Genomic DNA, 10,758 nt, shown 5'->3' with positions numbered 1-10,758 from the left:
AGAGAGAGAGAGAGAGAAAGAAAGAAAGAAAGAAAGAAAGAAAGAAAGAAAGAAAGAAAGAAAGAAAGAAAGAAAGAAAGAAAGAAAGAAAGAAAGAAAGAAAGAAAGAAAGAAAGGAAGGAAGGAAAAGGAAAAGAAAGAATCTCCAGATCAAAGGAGAAGTCATGTTCTGACTTGTATAGTATTTCTACAGCATCCTGGGGATCACAGGGATATTTTTGGAATGCTTTCCTATTCAATTCCATCAGAATTGAATTACTTCTGATATTTTGGCCACTTTGGATACTTATGATACTCTTGGCCAGATATGCTGGATCCTTAATGCTTCATGTTTTGGTGGATAAATGTCAATGTGAGATCACAAATGGGGAATATTGCCAGATTTACCTGCTGCCATCCTTTTCTGGATATTTCCTAAGTGTCGTTCCTGTTTTATTCAATTGCATTTCTAAATTATTTGTAAGATATGTAATACGATGCCTTGGTCTTGCTGTAATCAACTAGCTTTAGAGAGGTCAGGATTTAATCCAGAAACAAAGTCAAAGAATAAAATACCTTAAAGTATAGAAAAGATTTTTGCAGGTAAACTTATAAACTTTTAGTCAGATTCAATGACTTTACATAATGAGTACCATGTGATTTAGGAAAGCAAATGTACTAGCTTTTGAATTTCAATACTTTTAAAATTTGCAAAAATTTTTGCAGAAGAAAAATAAATTTACAGAAAAGCAAAGTTCATAACCCGAAAATTTGGAAAGCAGCCATAAAAACATCTAAGCAGCAATCTACCAGGAAACAATTATTCAAGATGAAATACAATGGATTCACTGAACTATCATCTTCAGTAAATAATTTGACCAGATCTCCAGGTAATCTGACACTAATTAAAAAAAAAAAAAAAAAAACCTAAATCATGCTTGTTGTAAAATCTTCTATTTTATTTACTCTTCCTTGTTAAAATGTTCACAGATAATTTTCATTGGTAGCAATTTGGTGTTAGTAGATAACCTACAATTTATTACTAGGCTCATGCCATATTGCTTTTCCGGCTTGCAGAAACCTATTTCTTTCATGCATAACACTTTTTCACTTATCACCTCTTGAGACTGCTTAAGCAACTGTGATTCAATTAAACCCATGTTCAATGGCTGTTCCAATGTTTTGCACTTGGCTGATAAAAGAAAAAGATGGGATACATTACTGTTATCTACTGACTTTTTTTTTTTTAAATTTATGGTTTTAACCTGTAAGTCTTTAACAATCACCTTAATTTTGTGTGTATATGTGGAAAGTGCTGAGCTGATAAAAGAAAGCTACAAGTGCAATCTATATTGAGATACGAGTTTTAAAAAGCTTTAACATTTTATCTGTTTATGTTAGTGAATTTATGGTTTGTGACTTTGTCAATTCTGGAGAACAATGTTCCCTCCTTATATGCATAGTAGGGATGTGATGAGAACTGGTAAAACAATCTTCCCTAAACTGGAATAGCCCCCAATGCTGTTTTAAGGGATTTTTATAACAATACAGTCTCATGCATTTCCGCTGCTTTGCCAAATTCCTGTGACAGGCTTTCTGGCAATAACGTAATTTCAGTTCATGATATCAACACATCAGAGAAAAAAAAAAAAGTCTTTAAAATTTGTGATGGTGGGAAAAATAAATTAGTCAACTGTGTGCTGAGTTGTCCAAGGTCATGTAGAAAGTCAGAGCCAGAAACCCCAAGAATCTTCTTTCTTTCTCTGTATTGGGATAGGCTGGATTTGAATACAGAGGGGAGTGCGCAGAATTTCACTGTAACATAATCCAGCTGAGGGGAATGAATAACAAAAAGACAGATTAAAATGATTCTCTAAGATACAAAAGGCATTAAAAATAGCATGATTGCATTATTTTCACTCCCTATTTAATATGCTGGATGGCACTCATGCTTTGAAATAGGGAGAGAAACTCAGAAGACAAAGTAGAAGTGTAGACAATGAAAAGTACCTGAGTGCTTACTGTGCTGTGTATTTCCTGGGTTCATCTGAATGATAGCTCTTGAAGCTGTTATTTTTCAGGGGCTCACAGGAATAAGGCAAAGCAATGCTTGTTTTCAGCTTTTTATTAATTAATTTGTGCAAAAGCCTGTCTTCAGGCCTTTATCAAAAGCATGGCTATCAAGATATCTCCTTGGAATCAAAACTCTAAAGCTTACTGACATGAACAGTGCTGTATGAGGCTCCTGTACACACAAAATCCTCCCTCACAACCCATAGAAATGGTAAGGTGAATTTACAGAGAGCAGAACGTTCTTGGAAAGAGAAGTATAAAGTACTCACTGAAACAATAAGTTAGAGCTGTTGGATATTTTTCCTCCAAAACTTTATTTGGAGTAGAACATATTTTAACACAGTTTATATTCTCTCTCTCTCTCTCTCTCTCTGTTCAGAAACTACAATTTTTCCTATTTCCCCCCCTTTTAAAGACATTTTTTTTCTAAAAGTAGAAGAGAATTTTGTAGGCTTCATGTAAGTTTTGTTTTTAAGGACGAAAATTCTGTTTCCTTAACAACTTCAAAATTCTGGCTAGAAGACTGCCAAATAGTGCTTGGTTAAAGACATAATATGGATAGTCTGTTTTGGGGTCATTACTCAAACTGGCATCTGAGTAGAAAGAGAAGACCCCAAGAAGCTCATTCTTCAAGGTACTTTCAGGAAAAGCTACTTTCCTTCCAAGCTCCTCCCTGTCAACAGCTGCCCACAGAAATGCCCAGTGTACAGGCAGGACTTCTCAACTCTCACAGGAATGCCCAGCACCAAAATCTGTTGTTCATTAACATTCAGAACAAAGATAGACCTCTACTCCAGGTGGACCAGAAAATTTTCGACCCTGCATAAATAGACTGTATATATGCTTTCATCAGCTTTCTGTAGGACTGATGGTGGAAGAGAGCTGCTATTAATCAAAGTGGAAACTAAACCAAAACTTGAGACAAAGCCCTTTCTGTAAGTCTCAGTGTATCTGTATTGACCTGAAATGTTCCGTCTTTGCTCTTTCAGGCTACAGTAATTTATATGATACTATTGTAGCCTATTTATCGTATTTTTAATCTACTACAGAGTAGATGATAAGTAATATTTTACTATCTCTACCTAACCCTAGTTATCTCCACTGTCAAATTATGCTATACAGTATTCAGAATCTGTGATGTGCTGCCTTGTAACCTTTACCAGGAGCCACCATCTAGCAGCTGCCACACAGGAGGTGAAATTCTCATCCTACACATGAACCTGGCTTCAGTTCCTAGACATGACTTGACAGTGTGTTCAGCAGGTAGTGTTGATATAGCAGGGACACCTGAGCAATCAAGTGAAGGAGGGAACCAGCAGGACTGCAGTGAAGTTCCAGTATTCTAGAGACTTTTGTTAGGAATTTCTCCTGAGGCTGACATGAGAATTAACCACCGAAATACAAACATTCTTTCTTTCTTTCTTTCTTTTTTTTTTTCTTTTCTCAAATCCATTTTCACAATCTTTGTCATCACTGATGACAGCCAAGGAAAGATGAGGACTTCCTTCCTTCCTTCCTTCCTTCCTTCCTTCCTTCCTTCCTTCCTTCCTTCCTTCCTTCCTTCCTTCCTTCCTTCCTTCCTTCCTTCCTTCCTTCCTTCCTTCCTTCCTTCCTCCCTCCCCCTTTTATTCCTTCCTTTTTTCCTTTTCCTTCCTTCCTTCCTTCCTTTTCCTTCCATTTTATTATTGTTTTGTTTTTTTTGTTTATTTTATTTTATTTTATTTTTATTTTATTTTATTTTATTTTATTTTATTTTATTTTATTTTATTTTATTTTATTTTATTTTATTTTATTTTATTTTATTTTATTTTATTTTAATTTTTTACCTAGGCCTCTCTTCTGTGTTGTTGCAGCTCATCTTCTCCTTGTTTTCCTGGTTTATTTTAGCCAGCTATTTGGATATTCTTTATGTTTTACTTTGTACTGAGCTATTGCTTTCTGGCTGGGGCTCCCACCTCTAATTTTGTATATAATGAACAAAATAGAAGAAAAACAAACATAATAGTAAAATATGTCATTATCCTTTGCATATTTTGTATGCTTTTTGCTGATCATATATGCATCATTTGTAGTGCTGCCAAGAACATCTGAGCCTCAGTAAACTACCTTTGGGATTGTAATTCCTTTATGATCTATTTTCCTTTTTCATTTTGATCTGAATAGTTTAGTTCTGCACCTTGGAAAAGATACAGGCAAAGGTCTTTGGACTAAGTTTCTGTTCAATTAACATCAAGCATTTCACATACCATTGGGTACTGGCATAACACATTTTGAGCTGGCAATTGGCCTTCAGAACATAAATCTAATTAACTTATTTTCTTTTTCAGCTCCTATCTTACTCGGGCAGCAAACACTATTATCAGAAGTCAATGCTATACTAACAATAGATTATGCTCGAAGGAGGGTAATAGATGCATCAAGTTCATTCATCTATCTATCTAGCCATTTATCCTACATGTATTACTAGAACACCTCTACTAAGCAAAATTCACTATACATAGTTTTCTTACCTTTAGTCCTTGCATATGGAGATATAGTCATATTTTTTGTTGGTGGTGGTTGGTTGGTTTTTGTTTTTGTATTTTTCATGAGAAGAAGAAAGAGGGATGTGATCTGCATTATTCATAAGGGAAAAGTATGGACAAGAGGTGGGTTTGGTGAATTGAAGGAAATCACTGGGAAAATCAGTAATTAAACTTAACAACATGCAGTATGTACATAAGAGTTCAGTATGTCTCTCTCTGAAGGGCTGTATTTCAAAAGAGGCTGTCACGGTCAAAGACAACAATGCTAGCTTTTAAAATCTCTCCAGTGTAGATAGATATCTGTACTGTAGAAAACTGTACCTAACAGCATATTCCTTTCTCCTTTTGCAGAATGCTGTAAGAAGCAGCTGCTCATAGAAAGCATCTCTTCTCATCCTGATGAACAGGTTTAAAATTAATCAGATCAAATGCGATTTAGTAATGCTTTTTTTTTTTTTTTTCTCTCCAACAACAGTAAAAAGAATCTGGCTGAGTATCTAAGATGATACTGTTGGCCGCTGCGTCAATGCTTAAAAGTTCACTGAGATGAATCCCACTGATGATCTTATTGAAGCTGGAGTATTACGCTATTTTTGATGTTTTGATAGAGTTGTGTTTCAAGACATGACATGCCTCATGCTGAAACTGGTGCACATGTTTTATATTCAGGATCTTTAACAACTCTGCAGTGGATAAAAATCAAATACTGACCAGTATGCTTCAATACAGATATGAGATTTAATGATATATTTGAGTATACCGAATATCAAATATTTAAGTGAATCAATGAAGATTATGAATAAAGGTAGCAAGATATAAAAATGATTTCAAAGAAAAAAATACCTTTTTTTTTATAATGGAGTCAAAAATAATAGCTAATGTATTTATATATGTACATGTGCGTGTATCTTAGATACGGACTTAGAGCTGTAAATCAGTAGGTGAAGAGAACATTGTCAATTGCTGAGAAATGTCAAGAGTTACTTGTATTGATCCTGACCATTTCAACTGTTGAATTAGAATTCACTTAATTAAAATAATAATATTTAAAATATTGAGCTGAAAATCCCTGAAGTCCATCCAGATGTGGAATTTCTAAATAAAAGAAGCAGTTAAGGTAGTAAAAACATAAAGAAGTATAATATAAACCCATCACTGTTGGGAAGTGAGATTAGAGCAGATAGTACAGCAAATCTCTTTGCCATCTGCTCCTGCAGTATCTTGACCAGGTTGCAAGGCAGACAGCATCCTCCCTTTTGTCCTATTAAAAGTGACATGTGCTGTCTTCTGCATCAAGGTATTTGATACAGTCTAAGCTTCACACATTCTGAATCTAAATTAAACAGAACAAACTTGGACTGAGCCATAGGAAGTTATTCTTCAAAGGTTGTCCATTGAACCATTGAACTCAATAAAGTTAGACTCAGAGAAGGCAGGGAACTACAGGAACTAGTCCTAAATGAGTTAATTTGTGCATTGGAAGACAGTGATGTGGGCTTTTTCCCATAGTTTTTGATGCCAATAAAGAAACTACTATGTTCCAAGTCTCTAAGGTAGTTGATTTAAAGTTAACGTGGGTATTTCTACATGCCTTTTTCTGCTGAAGTGTAGCCATGTCTTCAGAAGACTTATGCAAACTGTAGTAGAGGATGTTTACATACATGTAAAAACACTGCAATAGAAATATATTCTGTGGGGAGAAAAAAAAAAAAGTAAAAAGACAAGCAAAATAATTTATCTGCACACATCTTGCTATTTTTAACCTGACCTCCTCTAACAAAATTAAAAAGCTTGCTGACGTTGTTTTTTAAGTGAATTTTCTTGGTATTTCTGTATACACTCAAGATATCTATATGCATCACTTGAAAATACCCTTTCCTTAAAAAGAGTCATTACTGAAATATTTTAAAATGTTTTCTTAAAATAATACGAAATTTTATTTATTTATTTATTTATTTATTCAGAATTTACAGAGCTCTATCAGGGACCAAACATCACTTCATTATCGGGTTTTTAGTGCTAAAGATTACAGTCTCAGAACAAAGGTTCTTATATCTTGGCACTTAACATTTTGGGAACTGTGTCTTTAACAAACCTGTGTTGTTACATACCTGAGAAAACATTTAAGAAATATTTAAAAAGTAACATTATTTAAACAAATCTCCATTTTGTTTAATGGATATCAGCAAAAGGAAGGTGCTTTGCGAAACCCATTTGCCCAACAGATGGTCTTTCAGTGTTTTTTTTTCTTTTTCTTTCTTTTTTTTTTTTTCCCCCATTGTCTTTTCGAATTGACAAATACCTTGTCTAAAGAACAGTGAAGGAGGTGTGAAGAGATGAAGCATACAAGTGTACTTATCACTGTCTGAGTGCTATATTAAGAAGGCAAAAAGAAATCAGAGAACCTTCGCTACACAAAGGCGAGTTCAAGGGATGACGTTCTGTTAACAGAAAGAACAGAAGTGAACGAGCAAATCTCACCCATGAAAGAGCGGAGACTAAAGGTGAGGGCTAAATGAGCATCTGAAATACAAGGTCTACATCAAATAGATGGAAATAACTCTGCTGTAAGTACTTCATAGGCTCCTATATCATTTTACCATTTTCTTTGTTTCTTAATTGTGCTTCTCCTTCCTGAGAAAACCTCAGCTTCTTTCCTTACTAGAATGCCACTGTTTCTGTGTGCTTTTGTTTTTGTTTTTAATTTCATGTTACATTATGAGACTTTATTTTTAATTTACAAAACAGAGCAAAAAAAATCAATATGAGGCTACAGAATCTCCCATGGCAGAGTCTGTACATACTGGATGGTTATTTCTTAACATCAATAAATCAAAAAAGGTTGAAAATCTCTGATGCAGGAGAAATGATAAGTCTATAAAATACTTCCAGGAAGAAAAATCAAAATCAGCTAGTGCACTATTGAATTAACTACTCCCAAAAGCTGTTATTAGCTGCAGATGTCCCTTGATGAGGTGTACTTTTGAGGTGGCAATGCTTTACCTTGCTGTCTCATTCCTCTTGATGCTAGCAGCATTACCGCTTTCTGACCTTGTAGGGCAGGATTTCCAGCTGGTAAAATGTAGTCAGCCTTTCTGACTCTTAATTGTCTCTGTAAAGAAATCAGCCAGCATAATTACTTTTGTATTCTAAAGGCACTTTCACCTTGGCTTCCCCTTTCGAACTGTGTAATTCAGCATTGGGCAAACAAAGTAAAGTTAGCAATGCATTGTTAGAAAGTAACTCTTCTGCTGCTGTGCAGTGGTGTAGGTTCTTGGGGAAAGAGTAATTTGTATTTCCTTTATATTTAAGGATGGGATGCAGCTAAAGAATGAGCCTTTTTTTTTTTTTTTTTTTTTTTTTTTCAACATTAAAACAAAGGAAGAGGAAAACAAAGAGTTAATGAATCACAGAGAGCAAAGCTCAGTCCTGCTGTAATTCCACTAGAATTTCTGGCCAAGATGCATGTTTTTTGTCAAAGACACCAAAGGTACTGCTAGAACCTAGTATATGGTATATGATGTCAGATTCTTTTCTATGCCAAAAAACCACATTGCCTTTTTTTCAGGTGACCATTTCCTAAGGCCTCATACAATACCCAGAAATACAGAACACTTATTACAGTCATTATATGTCATGGGTTTTTCATTATAGTCTTTCTGCCTATTGTCTGGTCCTTAGCAGTAACACAAAGCCCATAATTTTTATCATTTTATCATTTAAATATTTTATTTTTTATTATCAGGTGTTGGAAACTGATTTTCATTTGCTGAACTGTCAATGAGTATATGTATGGAGAGACCACTTCCAGCTCAATAAACGCAGCTGGGTGTATGTGCATGTGTATACCAGAATGAAGTAAACCCATTCTCTATGTACGCAAGTCACTGGGGCTTTTGAACCAAGCCAATGAAAGAAGACAGCTGGGAAGGCCTTGTGGCAGCCAACCCTGGAAAAGTTAACAGAAACAGCTAATGAAAGTCTGGCCAAGTCAGCAACAACACTATCCCAGTTGCGACCATAGTGCTACTTACTGCCAGCAGAGTAGATTACAGTGCTTGGTTTATGAGCTCCTTGGCTGCCAGGCAGGCTTTGTGTGTGGCCACGTACCTAGCAAGGAGTCTTTGGTGAAGAAGGGAGGGGTACTGATGCTAATGTGCAATGCAGGAACAAACAGATGAGAATCTTCAAAATTGGGGTGTTTCCCTTAGATACTGCTGCCTGTTTCTCAGAAGCGGCACAGCAAGGCTGATCTGCTCAGTGTGGTCAGAGTTTCAGTTGTACGCATTGGTCAATGAGCTCTGTAATTAATGTGGCTACATTAAAAAAAGCAGCTGTTGGATCCACATTTTGCCCTCAGATGCATGTGTGTGGCTTCCGTGCTTCAATGGGAACAGTGCACGCATAGCTGGGGAGAGAATCTGGCTGCATGTGTGTACACATATGCGTACATATGCCTCTCTGTATATATAGTGCTAATAAGAGAGAGAAATATTTTTTTCCTGAATGATAATTTCCATTAATTTCCCATTTCCATACTGTACAAAATGTTCTTATTTCTCAGTTTCTCTGCAGACCCCTGGGCTTTGGTGTATAGCAGTCTTCTTCAGGAAGCATGTAGGGCACTTGGTGATTGTTCTGGCCAAAGCTGTGGGATTGTTCCCATCTTTTGTCCTAACCTCTAACTGAACCACAGCCTAAACTGTGTGGAAATGTTGAAAGTAAATTGTGAAAGAGAAAGGGAGACAGAAAGGAAGTCAGGAAAGCAGGAAGAGAAGAGAGGAGAAAGAAAAAGACCAAATGTTCTGTTTGTGTCTGAGACAGGAAACAGCAATACCAAAATATCCCAGAAAGGCTATTCTTGCTGTACTACTGACCCAGCCAAAACCAAGTACTTCTGGAAATCTTTCAAGAAATTCTGTTTGAGTTATTTCCAGTCATGCTTCCAGACCAGAGAGGCTTGGATAAGGCATTCAAAAGTCTGAACGCTTATCAGCTGCTTCTTGCTTTGGTCTCTCCTCACCTCTGTGAGAGCCTCATCTTCAACTCTCTGTAGATGTGGCACTTTCTTCTGCAGGGATCTCTGACTGGTTCTCTACTTATACAGGTCAGACAGCTGAAAGAAATGAGTTTAGTCAACCATGTTTTAGCTTGGTTCACTATGTTTTAGTTTTTCTAACTGTAAAGCAAAGTGTGTTAAGTAAAGCAATATGTTAAGCAGTGCCCTATAACTGAGCAAGCACTGATGGTGATATTTTCCTTCCTCCCCTTGTTCCTTTTTGTGCACTGCAACATTTTTAACATCAATATGTACCCTCTTTGACATGGGGATCACAGCTTTTTGAGTAATATAACTAGGTAATTTTCTGTTGTTGCAGAAGTGGTGTTGCATTTTTCTTCTCTCTGAAGTTCCCTCTGTATATCTGCTTGCAGCTGTACTTGTAGTTTAGGAAGTAGCTGATTGTTATTTTTTTATTTTTTATTTTTTCTCCAGATTAGAACTAATAATATGAATAACTTCTTCTCTTTAAACTAAGGGAGCATTTTCCCTAACCTCACTCTTCACATGGTCATTCATGTTTGGTTAGCATCTGGGACAGAGCGTGGTTCATTTCATATGTTAACTGAACTGCTTTTCTCAACCCTAATTATCTTAAAGACTTAACTTAAAAAAAAAAAAAAAAAAGTGAGTTTGATTAAAACCAGAAATGAACACTGTATCTCTTTATCTCTTTCATGGATATTTTTCTGTTTCAAGAAAAAAAATAAAGAGCTTAATCCTTTGCACTATATATTTGAGGTATGGAATCCATAACTAAGAAGAATTATTTCCATAATCTAACAAATGGTTCAGTTTTCATTCTTTCTTGGTAAGTCCTATCTCAGTCAAGATAAGTTGTTTAAGATACAATCTCTTACAGAAGTCTGTCTCAGCAACATAGCCATATATAACCTTACTTCAAATTATTCAAATCCAACTTGTAATTCTGCTTGGTCTGAAACGAGCAGTTGTATATGAGTCATAGATTACATGCTCAGAAAGGACCACTGCGGCTAACTACCTTGACCTGTGACACAGGACATAGGGCTATGCTGAATTAGACCTTACTGAAGATGGACCATGACTGATAGACTAACCCTTTTAAATACTTTTTTTCCTTGCATAGGCATATGTACACTA

The sequence above is a fragment of the Anser cygnoides genome, chromosome 1, assembly GCF_040182565.1.
Source record: "Anser cygnoides isolate HZ-2024a breed goose chromosome 1, Taihu_goose_T2T_genome, whole genome shotgun sequence".
NCBI classification, from domain to species: domain Eukaryota; kingdom Metazoa; phylum Chordata; class Aves; order Anseriformes; family Anatidae; genus Anser; species Anser cygnoides.
The sequence above is the reverse complement of the archived record's forward strand: the minus strand, read 5'-3'. Positions refer to the sequence as shown.